The sequence below is a fragment of the Neophocaena asiaeorientalis genome, unplaced genomic scaffold, assembly GCF_003031525.2.
Source record: "Neophocaena asiaeorientalis asiaeorientalis breed wild unplaced genomic scaffold, Neophocaena_asiaeorientalis_V1.1 scaffold133, whole genome shotgun sequence".
NCBI classification, from domain to species: domain Eukaryota; kingdom Metazoa; phylum Chordata; class Mammalia; order Artiodactyla; family Phocoenidae; genus Neophocaena; species Neophocaena asiaeorientalis.
Window position 1 is genome coordinate 5,032,338 of NW_020174429.1, and position 21,789 is coordinate 5,054,126.

General features: G+C 39.4%; 1 protein-coding gene across 1 annotated transcript in view; it reads left to right on the top strand.

The window, feature by feature from the left end:
- DCC (DCC netrin 1 receptor) overlaps window positions 1-21,789 on the top strand; it is a 782,001-nt gene that overhangs the window by 202,573 nt on the left and 557,639 nt on the right. The gene's annotated exons all lie outside the window — the stretch shown is intronic.

A 21,789-nucleotide genomic window follows, 5' to 3' on the forward strand; every position in this document is an offset into this window, starting at 1 on the left:
TGACCTAACAGGATTCTTGTTGAAGAGAGGCCAGAGAGATCAGACATCACCTGGGGGAGAGTGGAGATGAAGAACCTGATCAGATATTGAGGGTGGTCAGATGTCAAGGGTGGGAGATTCTAGCTAAACTGACTTATTAGCAGGATTCTGGCTAAAACTGGACAATAGCGAGACTTACATGGAAGCCCCAAAGTCAGGATGGAGTTGAGAAGTGAGTTCAGAGGAGCCTGACTAGGGGTTGGTCAAGGAGAAACTCTTTATTCCTGTTCTTGATCTCAGGATGAGATCCCCTTTTCCTGCCTTTGCTCCTTCCAGATGGTCAGTGTTCATGACGTCCTTCTATTGCTGATTTCTAGGTGTGTCACTTAATCCGGCCCACACATCACTAGTCTCTCTCTTTTTTTTTTTTAACGTCAATCAGAATTTATTTATTTATTAACATCTTTATTGGAGTATAATTGCTTTACAATGGTGTGTTAGTTTCTGCTTTATAACAAAGTGAATCAGTTATACATATACCTATGTCCCCATATCTCTTTCCTCTTGCATCTCCCTCCCTCCCACCCTCCCTATCCCACCCCTCCAGGCGGTCACAAAGCATCGAGCTGATCTCCCTGTGCTATGTGGCTGCTTCCCACTAGCTGTCTACCTTCACATATATATGGAATTTAAGAAAAAAAAATGTCATGAAGAACCTAGGGGTAAGACAGGAATAAAGACACAGACCTACTAGAGAACGGACTTGAGGATATGGGGAGGGGGAAGGGTGAGCTATGACAAAGCGAGAGAGAGGCATGGACATATATACACTATAGTCTCTTTATTAAGCCTTTGCATTTGAATCACCTGAAGTTTTCCAATAAGCCTAAATCATTGACAAGCATTTTCCCTTCTACGTAAAAGGAAACTCAACAGCCACTGGAACATCTTTATAGCATCCCTGTGCTCTGTTATCTGCTGACTCTACCCTACCCTCTGATTGGCCCAGCCTGCAGCTGAGAAAAGGTCTCAGAAGCCTGCTGCCCAAATCCCTCTGAAATTAGTTGAGTCACTGCCTTTTCCCCATCCAGTACCCTACCTTTCCATGGTTTTAAGCTCTGGTGAGTTGAATAGCCTCACAATGTGGAAATCACATAATTTATTATTTTGGCTGTTTAGACCACAGTCACCAAGGTAAGAATACAGGTGGGCAATTGGGAGAGGGGGAGGGAGGGAGACGCAAGAGGGAAGACATATGGGAACATATGTATATGTATAGCTGATTCACTTTGTTATAAAGCAGAAACTAACACACCATTGTAAAGCAATTATACCCCAATAAAGATGTTTAAAAAAAAAAAAAAGAATACAGGTGGGCAGTCCCAGCCTGATTTTAACCCTTTTGACATAAAACCTTTTGTTTGCCTTCACTGCCTTATTCTTTTTCTATGGAGCAAAGCCAACCCAAATGCCTCTGCACGCCTTTCCCAAGGTGGACTTAATAATGCAATATGGTTGGCCCAGTTCTCAGTGCTATTTGTTAGATTTGAAGCTGGGTTTCTTCATGACAATATGATTACCCAAATGTTGGGAGGTTTTGCCAAGGCGACCAAGGGTGGAATATGCACAGTGAAGTTTTGGATAGGACCCTGGATTCAATTTGGTCATTTTATTTCAGTACTCTTGGTAAATATTTTTGCAGCAGAAAGAATTCAGGTCCTTCCAAGGTTTTGCATTTTTCAAAACTTTCCTCTTTGTTTTGTGTCTTAACGTTTTGAGTCAGAGAGGTCTGGCTCTCTCTTTAAGATCCAGTGTATCTGTACTTCCTCCTACATTTACCACCTTAATTTTTTGCTACTTTCTTCTCTTCTGATACTTTAGATTTTCCTCTAAACAATCTGTTCCATCCAGTATGCTCACCTCCTGATAACTTGAAAAACTGTCTTTGGTGTATTTAGGGAGATCTGTCCCTTAAGTAACAACAGAAAATGAAATACAGGAGACTGGATTTTTCCAGCAGTATAACTGAGGCACTGTTCTATATCATTTATGAAAGTAAAAACTAAACAGTGTAAACTGTATACAATGTATGATGCAATATATATCTTCATGCTTCTATAGCTCTTTAATGCATCCATAATTGGAGTTTGAATAAATCTTAAATTTTATTGTGTCCAATAAACATGAGATTCTTGAAATTGCCCTATTTGCAGTTGTTATAGCCTATATAAATAGAATAAAGGAATCCCAGGTGGGTGTGTATTATTCTTCTGTCATTTATTAACCGTCTACACTGGTCCAAGAACCGGGCTAAACTTTGGGATTATGAAGTTTCATAAAGCAGAATCCTGTCCTTAAGCTGTCCCATGAGGAGTCAGGGATATTAAAATAATTACAGTACAAAGTTTAAAATATCATGTAAAGGCTGTTAGAGTGTGGATTGAAAGAGTAGTTAATAACTCTGTTGAGGATGGCCAGGCACACTTCCTACAAATGGTTTAGGTATGGAGGGATGAATTGCAGTGCAGTGCATCAGGCAGGGCCAAAGGGAAAGGATTACACAGCAGAGGAACCCGAGCTTGAGAAGACATACAGACAGCACAGAGACTTGTCAAAGGACTTGATGGTGGGTGAATAGAGGTGGAGCAGTTGTGTCCGTGAGTCAGCGTCCCACCCTCTCTTATTCTAGTGGTTTCATCCTTTCCCTCTTTTACTTCCTAAAGAGGTCTTGGGTCCCACTGTAGGTATTCCCCTATCTTTCCCTCTTCCCATCATAGCAAAGATCTCAAAAGAATATTTTAAATTTCAGATTCAATTACTCACCCCTTGCTCATCCACTTATCAACCCATGACAACTAGATTTAAACAATCTAATAATATTATTGCATAAATACGGCTAATGAAGGCTTTTCTTGCCAGGGAAAATTGAATCTTTACAGTTCTCATGTAATTTGACTAGTGTTGCCAGACAAAATACAGCATACCCTGTATTTTAATTAGTGAACTTAATTAGTACATTTAAATTTCAGAGGAAAATGGAGATTTTTTAGTATAAGCATGTTTGATGCAGTATTTGAGACATACTAAATTGCTGTTTAAGTGAAATTACACTTTAGCTTGGACACCTGTATTTTTACTTACTAAATCTGTACTCTAAATTTTCCCTCTCTGCAGGTGAGACTGAACCATTCAATCATGATTCTCCCAAGCAATCTAATCCCCTTTCTTGGTTTTAGCTGTTCTTTCCCTATGACCCCTAAATCTCTACCTCCATCCAAGATCTATTCTTTGACTTCCAGATCAGTATATCCAGTACCTACTGAACATTTTCTTGTGGTTGTCTTACAGGTATCTGAAACCCCACATACCCAAAGTAAACATACCATCTTTCTCCCAAACCTGCTTCCTGCTTGCATCCTCCATGTCAACAAAGGGCACCACCACCCACCCAACCCAGTTACCAAAGTGGAAATCTGGGCATCGTTCTAGACTCATCCTTCCCCCTCACTTCCATTCCCCATTGCCCCACTCAGCCCAAAATGACTCATTATAGTTCTCCTTCTTAACGTGGCTTAATTTGCCCCCTCTTCTACAAGTTCTCTGGAACCTTCCTTGTTTACACCTGTAGCATCTCAACCAGCATATTAGGTTAGCCTCCCGTGCATTTCCCTGTTTCATGCATGTACACGTGTGCATACACACACACACACACACACACACATACATACCTACACATCCGATGTCTCTGACATCTCCAGAATTTCAAATTTGAATATATTTCTTTATTACTTAATGTTCTTTGATAACATCTTATGTTCTGCAGGATAGGCTTGAAACTTTATATTTGCTGGATCATACACTGCAGAATCTGGCCGCTGCCAGCCTCTCTCAGGGATGAGAGCACACATATGATCTGTTTTTTTTTTGTTGTCTTATGCTTTGTGTGTAGCAGGCAATCAATGATTATTTGTTGTATGAATGAGACAGTGACAGAATCTTCACAGAGTGAAATCTGTTTGTCATATCGTCAGCGAAGAGAACATTCAGTGTGCACTAAGGAGAGAGTTGTTATACTTGAGGGACTTGATATGACATATGGTATTTCAGAAGTTATACAATAAAGAGCCATGACTTTGGTGGATTTATGTATGAGTGTCTATACATATAAATATTTAAATACATGTAAACGTTAACTGCTCCTGAGAAGGTGTATGTTCATATAAATATTTAAGTACATTGAACTCTCTTTACTCTTTGGCACAATCAAGAAATATTGATGTTCTGATTGTTTGAATCTTCTGATTAATTAATCACCATTTTTCTAGCATTTAAAATATATTAAAATACAATCCACTCTACAGTTATGTGGGGTGTAATTAAACGTTTGTCATGTCAAGAGACAGTTCAGGGCTTCCCTGGTGGTGCAGTGGTTAAGAATCAGCCTGCCAATGCAGGGGACACGGGTTCGAGCCCTGCTCCGGGAAGATCCCACATGCCACAGAGCAACTAAGCCCATGAGCCACAACTACTGAGCCTGCGCTCTAGAGCCTACAAGCCACAGCTACTGAGCCCGCGTGCCACAGCTACTGAAGCTCACACGCCTACAGCCCGAGCTCCACAACAAGAGAAGCCACCGCAATGAGAAGCCTGCGCACCGCAATGAAGAGTAGCCCCTGCTCGCCGCAACTAGAGAATGCCGCACGCAGCAACAAAGACCAATGCAGCCAAAAATAAATAATAAATAAATTTATTAAAAAAGAAAAAAAAGTTCAGAGGACTGTTCATTTTATTTATGTGTGATAAGCATTTTTATTTATGAGGAAACAGGGAGACCTGTTTTTAGACTATAGGGGTTCATTCAGTGTCCCCAGACTCAAATAATTAATACAATATATAATTAACTTATCTCTAAAGTACATATATCATTATTATTTGACAAATAAAGATTTTAACTAATAAAGATTTTCTCCAGTCGTAAGCTGAAATGTATAATTTAGATTATAGTGGAAATAAAACACCTCTTGTAGAGTTTCAGGACTGCTCAGAGTATTGATATCAACCAGACAAGCATGCCACATTTAATTTAACCTTTCGGATAATGTATATGAATGAAAAGAAATTATAGATGGAGTAAGGAGTATTACTTGCCATTAATAAAATAATTCCTTTTGGCATGCTAGAGCCAAAGCTTAGGTAGAATTCATGTTGGATAGCACAACTCCATTTGAAGCCTCTGTAGAATTATTCCTATTTAGTTAGTAACAAGTGGAGCTTGGGGTGTTATTAGGCAAAATTACAACAGCAGTGCACTGCTGTGCAAAGAAAGATCAGGGGCATTTCCTCTAAGCAGCATCTTTAAAAGTCTGGCTCCTAAAACTAATGTTTGAAGCTTCAGTTCTTTTGAATTGAGACTCCAGGGAATAAGAAAGAGTCATAATTATCAGCTAGGAATTGATGCTAAATTTGTTTATTCACTGATTTTCCGCCACTTTCTATAGTATGTAAATGAGATTCTTACTTAGAAAAAGCATTCCCACTCTGAGACAGATGACAGCTGTTCAAGCCCAGGGGAGGAAGAAAACACAGCTTTCTCCTTGGCCTTTTCTTCTCCTTCAACACAGCTTCCAAAGCCTCACGAAGTTTTCCCAGAATTCCCTGAGCAGGAGCTTTCACATTCTGATTGATTAGTCATCATATCAGAGTTTACCGCTTTGTGGCTCCTTGGCTACCAACTGAACGTTATAAACTGGACCCAGAAAATCAGCTTGCTCAGCACCATTGGATTTGTGGGCTGTTTAACAATGGATGTCTAATTCCCTATGACTCTAGTTAGTAGAAATGGCATCAGAGCGATATGATTAGCACGTCTTCAGAAAGGATTCTGAACGTCTTGTCGAAGTTTATAATACTGCCATGAGATGTAGAGAGAGGTACAGAGGAGCGCGCGAGTGTGTGCGTGCGCGCGCGCGCACACACACACACACACACACACACACACACGTCTTTCAGACCTCCAGTCAGAGGAGCTTATAGACTGCACTCGGGAATGAGGGAGGTGGTGGTGGGGAACTCACGCTGGTGGGAGATGGGAGAGAGGTGATTTTCGATTTTGATTCCTCCACCTCTGTCTCCCGCACCCTATTGCATTCTGCAGTATCCTTAGGAAATAACTCAGCCATCACACTCTCCATTGGATCTCACTCTTGCTGAAACCTCCCGAGGCAGAGAGAAGTCAAACTATCCTGAGAGCTGACACTCGGCAGTGATGATCCGTCATAGGTGGAACATTTGTCCCAAACTCTCCTCTTATCCCTGGAGTCTCTTTTCTGGGTAGACAGTCCCCCAGACCTGACAAACTTCAGCATCCCATTCAGCATGACTTCCTTAAGTACTCTGTGCTCCAAAAGATGCCTGCACCTACCCGACAACGTCAGAACCCGGTTGCCCTCTGTACCCTGATAGAAATGGATTCACACGAAGTTGCTGATGGCTAATTTGAAGTTAATATGTGACCTCCCTCAGAATGATGTGGATTTAAAGCAGGACTGTGAGGTGAGAAAATACATGATTGTAAAGGAAAAAAAAGCATGTCTACTGGTCAAATTTAATCAGCGTGGTAGATGTCTGGAAGAGAAACAGTAGGGCAGAGGAGGTATTTCCATTTTCCTTCAAATTTTAAGCCATAGGCTGGTATTAGTAACAGTAAAATATGTACATTTAGTATATGTAATATGTACATTTACTATATGTATATAGTAGATATATTTAGTGTATATATACATATATAATATTTATAAATTGAGTTATTATTAAATTATGGCTTTACAAATCCGTTTTCTTAGAGTTGATTTATGTAACATGGCACAAATTAACAACACTGAGTAAACATAAATCGACTAAAACCCTTACTGGTCTTAAGTTGCTATTAGGATAAAATAGACTTACAGGGAGATAAGGTCTATGATCCCCAAATCAAGAAGTGGATGTTTTATTAGCTTCTATAAACATATTTCTATGTTAAGGGATATGTACATATGTGTACTTGAAAATTTCTCCCATGTTTCTTTAAAGAAATGCTACTGTAGTTTTCATTCCATGTACATATCAAGACGGCTATGTCTATATAATAAAATGCATATGCATACATTAACATATATGTAAACACTGGATCCCCCAAAATGGGAAACTCTAACACTAAGAAAGTAAAGTCTGCCTAATACATGTTCTCCTCTCCCTCCTGTGCTCTCTTAGCACAAATGGGCTTCTTGTTTGAGGGCACATGGTGGAGCAGCTGCCATCCCTTCTCAGTAGTACCTGCTGAAGCTATTGAAGAGAAGACACACTATTTGGTGCTCAGGGCTAAGCTTGCGTGGGATCCATTGCTTCTTTACATTACCTCAGACACATCACTGAACATAGTCTTGAATGGTTCTCTGTCATATATCATTTTTGTGCATATGCACTGGGCCGTGCAGCATGCGGACACTGCATTTCAAATGAACAGAGGTAATAATCCAGCCACAGAGCGATAGGTTCGGTTCCAGTGTAGAACAGGGCAGATTTAACATTCTTTTTTTTTTTAATAAATTTATTTTATTTTTGGCTGCATTGGGTATTTGTTGCTGCACGCAGTCTTTTCTATAGTTGTGGCGAGCGGGGGCTACTCTTCATTGTGGTGCGCAGGCTTCTCGTTGCAGTGGCTTCTCTCGTTGTGGAGCACGGGCTCTAGGCACGCGGGCTTCAGTAGTTGCAGCACATGGGCTCAGTAGTTGTGGCTTGCGGGCTCTAGAGTGCAAGCTCAGTAGTCGTGGCCCACGGGCTTAGTTGCTCCACAGCATGTGGGATCTTCCTGGGCCAGGGCTCGAACCCATGTCCCCTGCATTGGCAGGTGGATTCTTAACCACTGTGCCACCAGGGAAGCTCAGATTTAACATTCTTAATCTGGTTGGCCACTTAGAGTTTTCCTGCTAACACAGTGCGAGAACCTAGTAGATGCTCAATAAATGTTTGCTGAATGGGTAAAAGAGTGAAGAATAGATGCCTTATGTGTATTCAGTTATTCTAGGTAAAGGGGTCTTTACCTAGATCTTCAATGTGATGCGGTCTAAAGAAAATAAGACTATAGCAACAGATATTTTTATTGAAAATCGTTTTTTAGTTTTAATTAATGGAGTCACAAAATCTTCAAATTAATACAAATGATAAAGTTTTTCTTTAACTTAACACACGTTAGTGTGGAGTTTTAAATCACCATTGAAGCTTATCAAGTTCGTACTAAATAATATTACCTACATTTTGTATATCTTTCAAATTGTGGCATGCAAAAATACCGGTTATCCTGCTTGTCCAAACACAAGTGGTCTGGGAAAGTAGGTTTCTGCTCTTCTTCTCCCATCTTTCTCTTCTCTAAGTAAAATATTATCTCTCTGCCCCTGTAATTTTTAGAGATCCAACTCTCTATGTCCTCATCTCCAATTAGGCTAGCGTGGGATTGCCTTTTTTCCCACATGCTTTGTGTTCCAAGAGTTTGCAGAGAGATAGCTCTTAGCATCTGAAGAGACCTTAGTGACCTTGGACAGGCTTGCTGACTATGGTCAGAAAGGTACCATTTTCACCAGTTTACAGAAGAAATCCCTAGGAGGCCTGGAGAGTAAATGCGCGGGATTCAAAAGCTGGTAGGAGAGGAGGAAGAGGAGGCTAGAACTTCAGGACTCTTTCTTTTTTTTTTTTTTTTTAACAACACATGTTTATTTCAGTCCTCTTCATCTTTCATTTCTGTATGTGAGTGGCAAAACCAAGTATTTTAAAACTCCATGCAGTGGTTCAAAGACTCCTGGCTGAAGAGTTGGCCCATTCATGTGCCATTATGTGTATATGTGTGTTTTAAATAACAGATGACCATTTATAATAGGCACAGAAGATAGATGGCAATTAAGCTTAGTGTGTTAATCGTTTTTATGGCAATGAAAGTGTTTTTAAGTGAAAAATATCCTATATTCAGAAGTGTATGTTATGTATGTATATAACAATGTTTTTATTTCAACTCAAAGGCAGGAATTTGGGATACTGAGATGTGTTCCATTAAGGGCAAGCCTGGTACAATTTTTACTGCAGTTTGAGATTTTCTGTATACCCTTAGTGGAATCTGGCAGAATGCAGGGTAGAAATAAGGCAAGCATCCCCTGATTTTGTTCATGTAGGTAGCACGATATCCTGAAAATCAAGACACATCGGTCTTTTATCTGTTGCTGATATTAACTGGGTGAGAGATGGGGGCTGAAATCGGTCATCATTAAGGTCTATTCCAGCTTTAACAAGCTATTGATGAAATGTTGATTGTCAAACCGAAAATGTGCATTTTGTTGGTTAAAGGAGCCACATTTGCATGAGGCAGCCCTGAACCACTCTGGATGTTAATAAGTGCCAGAGGACTTGCAGCAAATCAAAACACAAGTGCTGCTAAAATGAATTTATAGGAAAAAGAATGATTATTTTACTTGAAAAGCCACAGGGTAGCCTGTAGGATCTAATGCAGGGAGCCTTGGTGAATATATGAGAATAAACACTGACAATGTTATCTAAGTGTACACTGTAAGAAGAACCCAAATGATCCAATATCTTCCCCTGTCATTTTCCACTTGCAACGTAGACAGCTAATTTTTATTTTGCAGTTTTCGCTTGAAAACAAAACCCAGAAGTGATGACTGCAGTGGAAGGCCCAAGGCCGTTGGGAGGAAACTACCATGTGGCATCTTTTCTTTACATTTAACCTTTAAAAAGTATAACTGACTTATGGCAATTTTGCATTAAATTATGTTTTGCTGTGAGTTAGATTGTATAAAAAATACTCTAGACATTTACCATAGATATGTGAAAACTTTGTTGAGTTTTATTTTCAGGGAGTTTCAGTTAACATATTGTGACTCCCTTTCACATTCTGTGTATCAGAACAATCTATTGGAAGCAGAGTAAGAGTCTTGGTACTTGTTTGAATACTCTGCTTCCTTTATGTCATCTCATTACTAAACCTAAAGAAAAAAAAAACGTCCACCTTAGCATTAGTCTGCTAGGGCTTGCTGTAACTAAATATACAGCCTGAATGGCTTAAACAACAAGCATATATTTTCTCACAGTTCTGGAGGCTGGAGTCCAAGATCAGGGTGCTGGCCGGCCTTCATTTGTGTGTGTGTGTGTGTGTGAGAGAGTGTGTGAGAGAGAGAGAGAGAGAGAGAGAGAGGATCTCTTCTATAAGGACATCCTTCCTATTGGATTAAGGCCACCCGTATGACCTCATTTAACTTTACCTCTTTAAAGATCCTATCTCCAAATACAATCACACTGGGAGTTAGGACTTCAGTATATGAATTTGTGGGGACACAATTCAGCTGATAACAACCTTTAAAATTATTTTCAATTATAATCCTCATTTGATTGCAATTTTTAATTCAGGGACCGATGATATTTTTACGTTTTCTTTTCCAATCTGATTCCAGTTGAAAAGTAAAACATAAGCCTAAGAGGATTTTTCTTTTTCTCTTAGGGAATTCTACTCTGGTATCCAAAATTTAAATGTAAGTCCATCTCTTAAAGGAGAGAAATAACAGTCACCATCTGCTTCCACTATCTTAGAAATGCAAAGGCAGAGCTTACTTCTGAATCCGTATGTAAAGGGTACACAGTTCTTCAAATGAAAGCTATAGAAAAGATACTGTGTTTCATATTATTCTTGGATATTTTCAAGTTTAGTAATCCTTCACTCATTAATTCATTAATAATTTTTTAATAAACACCTACTATATGTCAATCAGTATTCTAAGTATTGGAGTGACAATGGACAGCAAAGTGTCTCCCCTCAAGGAACTCAAAGTGCCCAGGTCTGAATAGTAAAAAAAAAATATGCTCACTCTTTCTCACACAGTATAAACTCCTTTTCTATGTTTGCCCTTCAGTTATTGTTCTGTGCCATCTTTATGGCTTAGCTCTCTTTTCTAACCTCAGTCATTTTCCCTGTGGGGGAAAATACTGAGAGAAAAATGAAATCAAGTGTCTTACAATGTACTCATTTGTAAAATGATGGTTTAGACTAGATCAGTGGTTCTCAGTCCTGGTTATCCATTACAGTCACCCAGGGAGCTTTAACAATGTTCCCTGGACCCCAGAGATTCTGATTTACTTGATCTTTGATGGGTCGTGAATTTTGATGCATTGAAAAAGATCCCTGAATGATTCTACAGTGCAGCCAGACTTGAGAGCACCAGAACTAGATGATCACCAAGACTCCTCAATGGTCTAAAATGTTACATCTCCTAGACAAAAGTTATAGATTCCTAGATTTTCCCCCCCAAATCTGAAATTGTGCTCTAGAATAAGTTGGGAAAGTTATTTATGTTCCTCAGCATGTGAATGTTGTGGGGACTCTTAGTGATTCTTCTAAAAACCAATCTCTGCTCTCAGGAAGATTGAATTAAACTAAATTTCTATAAAAATCAAGTAGTTTAAATGTAAGATAATCGGAAATACAGGGAAAGTGACCTAATACTAAACTGGGCAGGTAGGGAGGACTTTTTTTAATATGCTTTGAGGTTTACCTTGAAGGTGATTGTTTGCCATTGAGAAAATACCAAATGGTGGAGAGAGATTAAGAGGTCAGTGGTTCAGAAAGAACAGGTGGGAGAAGAGTAGAGAATGGATGGAAAGGGGGCAAAACAAAGACAATTAGAACATGGGAGGCCTTTACAACAACCCAGAGGAGAAAAGATGAGGACCTAAACTTCAGCAGTGGGATGGAGACAGAGAGAATGAGCTTGTGTCAAGAGATATTTTGGAAGAATCAAAAATTCATGGCCAATAAAGCAATCTCTGATTTTAATTTTGGTAAATGGGTGGTTTGGTTAAGCTATTGCAAAAATGAAGAACATAGGAAGGGCAGATTTGGGTAATGATTTTAAAACGTGTTGAGTTTGTAGGACATTCAAGGAGAGTTTTTCAGGAAATAATACCATTTACAGCAACATGGATGGACCTAGAAATTATCATACTAAGTGAAGTCAGTCAGAAAGAGAAAGACAAATACCATATGATATCGCTTATATGTTGACTCTAAAATATGACACAAATGAACTTATCTACGAAAGAGAAACAGACTTACAGACATAGAGAACAGGCTCACAGTTGCCAAGGGGGAGGGGGTCGGGGAAGGATTGGATCGGGAGTTCGGTGTTAGCAGATGCAAACTATTATATATAGAATAGATAAACAACAAGGTCCTACTATATAGCACAGAGAACTATATTCAATATCCTGTGATAAACCATAATGGAAAAGAATATAAAAAGAAGGTGTATACACACACACACACACATGCACACATACATGATATCTGAATCACTTTGCTGTACAGCAGAAATTAACACAACATTGTAAATCAACTATGCTTCAATTAAAAAAAAATGGAGAGAGGACTTCCCTGGTGGTCCAGTGGTTGAGACTCTGTGATTCCAGTGCAGGGGGCACAGGTTCGACCCCTGGTCAGGGAAGTTCCACATGCCATGCGATGTGGCCAAAAAAAAGGAAAAGAAAAAAAAAGGGGAGAGTTGATCAGTATAGTCAGACCCTTAAAGAAAGAGATTTGAACACCAGAAAAAAAAATGTGATGTTGTAATTATATTGAAAACAAGGGAGATGGATGAAATTGTTTCCAGAGAATGTATAATTTGGGAGGAAGGCATGGACGGATTCTTAATTTAAGGAAAATAGAGACAAATAATAAATAGTGATAAAAAAACAGAAAGGTAAGCAAAATCTTGAACAAAGTGATATCCTAGAGCTTGAAGGGGAAGAGAACTTCAATAAGGAGGAGGTGGTCAGCATAGAGGCTGAGTAATAGTTGCTAAATGTTTTGAGCTCCGATTTTCTAGTTGCTTTATGTGTGTTGATTCACTTCATTCTGATAATAACCCTGGAAGGTAGGGATTGTCACCTAATTGTATAGAGAGGAAACAGAAGTATAGCTAGTATTTTACCAAACACCACGCTGTTAAGTAATAGTGCTGTTAGGATGTGAATCTGGGGAGTCTGACTCCAGAAGCCATGCCTTTAATGACCCTGATGAACAGATAGTAGGGTGAGGAGTGAGAACAGTGAAGTATCCATTGGAAATCAGTCTTAGACCTTGGTGAGAGCAGAGTTCAGTAAACAGTGTGGATCCCAGACTGTGTGTGTGTGTGTGTGTGTGTGTGTGTGTGTGTGTGTGTGTGTGTGTGTGTGTGTGGCAGGGACGGGGCTGGGGGTGGTGTGCAGTGTAGAAGAGAGAATTAGAAGTAAGGAAATGTGTTCTTTTAAATGCCTTATGTGTGAAGAAAGGCACATGGTAAGATGATACCTTAAGGGTGACTTAGTACAAAAGGAGGATTATATTTAAAGATGGAAGGGGTGGAATATTCTTATATTCTGCTAAGAAATACCCAAGAGAAATGCACAGATGGAGACATAGGAGATAAGTCATTATGGTAGCTTCCCATGAAGGTGAAGGGTGAAGAAGAACCAGAAATGTTAAGGGGAAGAATCAGTACTGACTACCTCTTCCAGTGGGAGAAGAAGAAAGGAGAGGATGTGAGAAATAATAGCATAAAAGGGCAAGAAGGCTGTGAAGGACTACTTACCCAAAGACCACTTTCATTCCCCCCACCTATGGAATAAGGAGGACACAGTCTACTCAGAGTGTGTGCTCGCCTATCTACTATATACATTGCTGTACTCCAACTTTCTCAACAGGCATCAATATCACTAACTCACCCACTCAGTATAGAGCCATCTTTCTCAGCACGTTCTTCAAGTTTTAGTTATTGAATTCAGTTAATATTTTCTCTTCTCAGTAAGGAAGGCCAGTACCAAGCAAAAAATACCTCTTAATCAAATAATAGCAAAGGACAGCCTCTTGCATAGCTTGTGTCTGGAGTGACCCAGAAAGAGTCTGAGATTGATTTGCAGTCTGCTGCGAGCTCTCAGTGTGCTGAATTAGGAGAGTACCCCGGGTGACACATCTACTCAGACTGGCAGTGATGGGCCTGGAAAGGATGTGAACTCAATTAATAACACTTCGAACTTGAGCAGAAAGAACCTTGGAGGAAAGATGTCTTCAGATGAAATCCCCAGTGCAGACTTTCTCCCCATCTCACTTAACAGGGGGAGTGGTTGCAAAGGGCAACATCAGCAACTTTCTATAGGCAGCCCAGCCACTGTCAATCTGACTCAAAAAGGAAAGGGGATGTCAGCTCTCCAGAAAACACCCATCCCCCGAGACATAGGCAAGGCTTTCCTGTTCAATCACTGTATTTAATTCGATTATCTACCCCCGCCACCCCCAACTGTCCGCCTTACAAGGAAGGTTGGGAGGAGAGTGATGCTTGATGCTTCTGCAAGTCCCAAAAGAAGTGCCTTCTTTTTTTTTAAAGAGTGCTTTTTTTAAAAAAATAGGTTTTATTTATTTATTTATTTATTTATTTATGGCTGCATTGGGCTTCATTGCTGCGTGTGGGCTTTCTCTAGTTGCAGCGAGCAGGGGCTACTCTTTGTTGTGGTGCATGGGTTTCTCATTGCGATGGCTTCTCTTGTCGCGGAGCTCGGGCTCTAGATATGTGGGCTTCAATAGTTGTGGCTCACAGGCTCTAGAGTGCAGGCTTAGTAGTTGTGGCACACGGGCTTAGTTGCTCCGAGGCATGTGGGATCTTCCTGGGCCAGGGCTCGAACCCGTGTCCCCTGCTTTGGCAGGCGGGTTCTTAACCACTGTGCCATCAGGGGAGCCCCAAGATGTACATTCTTTATTAGAGAATTCAGTAAATGATAAGCTCTTACTCACCCAGCTGCTTCCTCTGGGAAGTCGTCATGGGGCTCCAGCTGCCTGCAGCAGGAGGGTGACTGGATCTATGCCATAAGTTGATTTATGCGGAGCTCGGGCTCTAGATATGTGGGCTTCAGTAGTTGTGCCTCACAGGCTCTAGAGTGCAGGCTTAGTAGTTGTGGCACACGGGCTTAGTTGCTCCGAGGCATGTGGGATCTTCCTGGGCCAGGGCTCGAACCCGTGTCCCCTGCTTTGGCAGGCGGGTTCTTAACCACTGTGCCATCAGGGGAGCCCCAAGATGTACATTCTTTATTAGAGAATTCAGTAAATGATAAGCTCTTACTCACCCAGCTGCTTCCTCTGGGAAGTCGTCATGGGGCTGCAGCTGCCTGCAGCAGGAGGGTGACTGGATCTATGCCATAAGTTGATTTTTTTTTTTTAGAGTGGAGTCAGCTACTTGTCTTTTTTCCTTTTCTTTCTTTTTTTTTTTTAAGGGCTTATTTCAATTACTATTAAAATTTTCATGTTTTCTGGTATGTGAAAACCACCACAGATTCATATCCTGTTCTAGGATTTTCAGAGTCCAGATATCCGGATAGTATATTTTAGGTCTAATGATTTTCCTCTCTTCCTTTCTTTGTCTTATCTGTCTTCTTGTTTACCCATTCAAGGAACCATTAAGATTAGAATCTCTACAAGAAGTTGAGGAAAAGGAGAAAAAGAATTATAGTTCACCTGTGTTAATTTCATTTTTTGCAATTATTCTAGTAAAACAATGCAGTAAACATTTTGTGAGGTTAAAATTGCAAAAGTTGTTATAAAGTAAAATATGTCTTTAAAAATGTGTAAACTCTTGTATGTTCTTAGATGAATGAATGGATACCTTTGATAATAAATAAGTCAATCAATGGTTAAACATCTCTTAGCAGTCATGTACTACAATGTTCATTGCAGCACTATTTACAAGAGTGGACATGGAAGCAACCTAAGTGTCCATCGACAGGTGAATGGATAAAGAAGATGTGGCACATATATACAATGGAATATTACTGAGCCATAAAAAGAAATTGTCATACAGAGTGAAATAAGAGTCTGTCATACAGAGTGAAATAAGTCAGAAAGAGAAAAACAAATACCGTATGCTAACACATATATGGAATCTAAAAAAAAAAAAAAAGAAATGGTTCTGATGAAGCTAGGGGCAGGACAGGAATAAAGGCACAGATGTAGAGAATGGACTTGAGGACACGGGGAGGGGGAAGGGTAAGCTGGGACAAAGTGAGAGAGTAGCGTTGACATATATACACTACCAAATGTAAAATAGTTAGTGGGAAGGAGCCGCATAGCATGGGAGATCATCTCAGTGCTTTGCGACCACCTAGAGGGGTGGGATATTGAGGGTGGGAGGGAGACAAAAGAGGGAGGGGACATGGGGATATACGTATGCATATAGCTGATTCACTTTGTCATACAGCAGAAACTAACAACACTGTAAAGCAATTATACTCCAATAAAACTGTTAATAAAGAAAAAATCTCTTAACTAAAATAATCAAAACTGTTTAGTTGGAAAAGAAAATTACCTCACTTACCATATATAACAAGAAACTCATGAAGTGAAGAAAACGAATGAATAGGCCACCTCAAAGACCATCAGGTAATGAAAGCAAGGCTAAGCTGACCTTTCCATCAATAAGTCACAAACCTTCAAATTGCTTCAGAGGGCAAATATATTGTTACTACATTTGATTACAATAAACCAGTAATGCCCGTGAAGATATAAACCAGTGTTTTCCAAATTTGAGACTATATAGAACCTCTTTAAGAAAAGAGATTTGCAGGCCCTCAGTAACAAATGCTCTCTCAATTTTGAGAAATATTGGCTAAGGATTCTAGGTCTTAGTCCATGAAAATATATTTCAACTGCAAATAATCATAGCAAAGTATAAAATTGATCTTTCTAATGGTAAAAATCATTTTAGATTGCAAGTGCCAGTGAAAACTGAAAAACAAAGCAGCCAAAAAGCATAAAACCTTGTGGACCTACAAGTTTATATCTGGAGAATCAATTTGAAAAACATGACTTTTAGCCCTTTTTAACCAAAACTTGGAACTTTTCAAGGGTTCTTTTTTATATATGTGTTACACTGCCAACTTTCTCTGAGCCTTACTGTTAATTCAGTCTGAATCCTGCTCCCAAGTTTTCCCCATCCTTGTGAGATCTGAACAATAAGGAAAGGGTTGGTAACAAAAATGAGTATCTTCTGAAACTTTCACCATTTCTCTTTCCTCCCATTCAGACTGGAAAAAAATTGTCTCCTTTGAAAGCTGATCTCACTAAGAGCTTCTTTAGTCACACCTTTGTCTCCATAAGTGTTATCCACAATGTATATTTATTGAATACCAGTAAATGTGAGTTGGAGTGGCACAATGTTCTAGATAATCAGTGAATGGTATTTCTTGAACATCTGTATGAATAATTCACTAGAAGTAAAAGTTTACTGAAGAAGGTACTTCTTAAAATGTAAATTTATATTTTTCCTTAAGTATTTATTGTCTTGATGGGAAGATTAGGATTATGTACATCAGAAGATAATGATCAGTATGTGTGAGTAATGAAGTAAGATATCATGGAGGTACAATGGAGAGAAGAGTTTGAAGAAAGTGGACTGTAAGCAGGATCTTGGAAGAAAAATAGGATCGGGGTAGATAAAAAAGGAAGCAAGAAGGTATTCCAAGCAGGAAACATCAAAGAGTGAGAGGTAGGAAGTCTTATTTGGAGGACAGAGATTAGAACAATATGACTGAAGTTGGATGCTCGTAGAAAGAGCTTTGCAAGATAGCTTCAAAAAGACTGATGCAAGCACTTTGGACTTCCATGCTGGAGGTATTCAAGCAGGGCACTGAAATGGAGAAAGCAGTGCTTCTGGGTGATCAGCTTGACAGTGGTGGGAAGAAAGACGTAAAAAGGGAAGAAACTGGAAAATTGATTTCAGGATAATTGCTTATTTCCGTTTCCTACAGTGAAATACTTAGAGGAGGGTATAGACATAGAGTTGTCTTTAATTGGTAGCCATGTCCTTGATAACGAGTAATGAGAGCAGTGCACTCATCCAATGGCAGATCGAGGACGGTTGTGAAATTAAGTATTCCTTACCGAAGGCAGGCTTGTTCACACAGAGCTACGTGGTTGATGCTGGAAATCCAAACAGTGCACATCTTCTCCGCCTTTGTTCTTTGCCCTTCTTGCCTATTCACTGTATCACTCGCTTAGGGCAGTGTTTCTCAGCATTGGCACTCTTACCATTTGGGTTGGTTATTTTTTTGTTCTGAGCAGTTGTCCAATCCCTGACCTCTACCCACTAGAGGCCAGTAGCACCCTCTCTTACCTTCCCAAATTTTAACACCCCAAAATATCTCCAGAAACTGCCAGATGTCCCCCAGGGGATAAAATCACCTCCTATTGCGAACCAGTGGCTTGGAGAAACACAGATTATTTTGTTAAATGTTAAGCATTTGTGTCAGGAGAAGAGAACCTCTTTCCTTCTCCAACATTTCTAAGCTCTGGGCTTTGTGAGTCCTGGAGGCATCAGAGAACCAAAATGTCAGCCATACGGTTTAATATGTCTTCTCCACTGACCCATTCCAACTTCAACCCTCTTCTTCTACTAGCCAACAATTATCTGAAACTGTCCATGTAACCAGTGGATTGTTTCTATGTCCTGGTTTGCCTGGGAGTGTCCTGGTTTACACCGGTTTTCCACATTCCTATCTGGTTAGTACTCTTTTTCACACTCTAAGTGTCCTAGATCAGATGGTAAATTATGTGATCATCCTTTTTTGTTTTGCGGTACGCAGGCCTCTCACTGTTGTGGCCTCTCCCGTTGCAGAGCACAGGCTCCGGACGCGCAGGCTCAGCGGCCATGGCTCACGGGCCTAGCTGCTCTGCGGCATGTGGGATCTTCCCGGACCGGGGTACGAACCCGGTAGGGGTAGGACTGTCAACCACTGCGCCACCAGGGAAGCCCTGTGATCATTCTTATATGTAAATTACTAGAACTGTGAGAGAACAACCAGGAAATACTAGGGATAAAGGAGGCAAAGAGGCAAATTGCCACTTTGGCTGCCCCAGGAAATGTTTCCTTGAGAGAGCACTGGAATTAAGACTTGGAAGAACATTAGGAGTTAACCAGAAAAAAGAGGCAAAGAGGTTTACAAGACAGAGACAACAGGTAATTTATAGAGTGAGACACTGAAATGGATACATTGAAGAGTTGGACCAACAGGCTAATATGAAAATCCAAAAGTCATTTTTGCAAACTTGACTTCAATTTGTATCTACCTATCAAATTGTTATCCTATCTAGCAAAATGGGCAGTGGTATTTCTAGGTTATAAATTGTAAATGTGATCGACATTTATTTTTCTCAAAAGGAAAAGGATTGATTGCTAGGAATTGTCCAGAAGGAGAGGAGGGTCAGTCCCCTAGCTGTGGGTTTGCATATGTGATGATATTAAAATGCACTGATTACCTTCTCTTACTTTTATCTGAATGCGTGTAGCGGAGATGTAACTACAGAGGATCCAGCATGCCATTACACACATAGGTTTCAAAGACTTGGGAACAAATCTTATTTCAGCATCTGTAGTTGGTCTTATTAAAAGCAGTTTAAATTTCCCTGCCTAGAGCAGTTTGGAATTATAGAGATGGGCTGCAGAAATTTACATTTTAATTGAGGCAGAAGACAAAATAGGGCATGGTGCAGCATTCACACGTTACAAGGAAGAATAAATAAGATATGTATCAGCTGGGAGAAAATAAATGACTGGTCGTTTCTCACTGCATTCTGCACTTAATTTTTTCAGATGGCAGTCAGCTGTGTTAGGCTTGTTCTGCAAAGACAATTTTTTTCAGTCAAAATGTTTACCATTTCAGAGTCTTGGCATTGAAATATCTTTCCTCTGTGGAGTAAATATGTAAATACTCAAATAGGCATGTGTATGTGTGAGTAAGTGTGTATGGTGGTGTCTATAAATATAATATTTCAAATACCTATAAATATACATAACAGCTCAATAAACTACATAGGAAATTATTTTAAAGTGTGGAATATAACAGAATTATTGATAAATGAAATTTATCTGTTACATGCTATACTTTGAGCTGTTGTTAAGTTTCATAGAAATAGAAATTTTCTGTGTGGACAAAATTTCTGTCCTGTTATCAGTGTGAAAGTCTCTCTGAAGAGTGGCGAGGATCCAGGTTTGCAAACTTGAAGATTTAACTGTGTTTAACAGTCACCTTGAGAAACTATCCAGTTGTTTCTTTTTCTGTATTCATTATGCACTTCACTCATTCATAGAAAATTAGGTTGAGAATGCAACTTCAAAGGAAAAAGCAATATACATAAAATTTAAAGTATAAAAAAGGCTTTAAAAAAGTAAGGTATTAAAATTCAACACCCATTTTTGATAAAAAACCCTCCAGAAAGTAGGCACAGAGGGAACTTACCTCAATGTAATAAAGGCCATATATGACAAACCCACAGCCAACATCATTCACAATAGTGAAAAACTGTCACCATTTCCACTAAAATCAGAAACAAGACAAGGTTGCCCACTCTCACCACTATTATTCAAAATAGTTTTGGATGTTTTAGCCACAGCAATCAGAGAACAAAAAGAAATAAAAGGAATCCAACTCGGAAAAGAAATAAAGCTGTCACTGTTTGCAGATGACATGATACTAAGTTGCAGTTCTATTTACAATAGCCAGGACATGGAAGCAACCTAAGTGTCCACGGACAGATGGATGGATAAAGAAGATGTGGCACATATATACAATGGAATATTACTCAGCCATAAAAAGAAATGAAATTGAGTTATTTGTAGTGAGGTGGATGGACCTAGAGTCCATCATACATGGTGAAGTAAGTCAGGAAGAGAACTACAAATACCATATACTAACACATATATATGGAATCTAAAAAAAAAAAAAAAGGTTATGAAGAACCTAGGGGCAGGACAGGAATAAAGACACAGAGGTAGAGGATGGACTTGAGGACTTTGGGATGGGGAAGGATAAGCTGGGATGAAGTGACAGAGTGGCATGGACTTATATATACCACGAAATGGAAAATAGATAGCTAGTGGGAAGCAGCCACATAGCACAGGGAGATCAGCTTGGTGCTTTGCTACCATCTAGAGGGGTGGGGTAGGGAGGGTGGGATGGAGACGCATGAGGGAGGAGATATGGGGATATATGTATAGCTGACTCACTGTGGTATAAAGGAGAAACTAACACACCATTGTAAAGTAATTATACTCCAATAATGATGTTAAAAAAAAGTAACATATTAGTGTCAAAGATGATTTCCAGAAAATTGCTGTAATTAGGCACATTTACACTTTTGCTTCAACCTTCATCAACTTTATGGAATCATCTATCAACTGTACATGTATTTTTACAGTTTTATATGCTCTTTTTAAACTGTAATTATAGATTAATTGTAAAATTGAAAACCAGTAAACAACATTTTACTATATCATGATTATCCAATTATTATTTAATGCAGAGCCACATCCTTATTAATTGGACACATAGAAAGGACATTTAATCTTTTGTCCCCAAGCATGTTCGTCTCCAGCATGAAGTTCAAAGGAATTCCTTACTTTTAGTCAGCAAAACTTACCTTCTTTTGCCCTATATTTTGACTATAAAGTACCCTTTTGCTTTTCCTGGAATTTAGAAATGACCTTTTATAGTTAAAAATATAATTAATAGAGTGTCTTCACCTTATCACTAAGAGTACTTTTTTCTTAATCATGGACTGTCTTTAAAATGAAAAGTCATTTTTCTTAACATTTTATTTTTGGTTACTTTGTGTTTTCTTGTGGGGGGGTTGTTTTGTTTTTGTTTTTGATTTTTCCCCCCTTGGAGCTATCTGGATCACTGTTCTAACTTGTATTGATA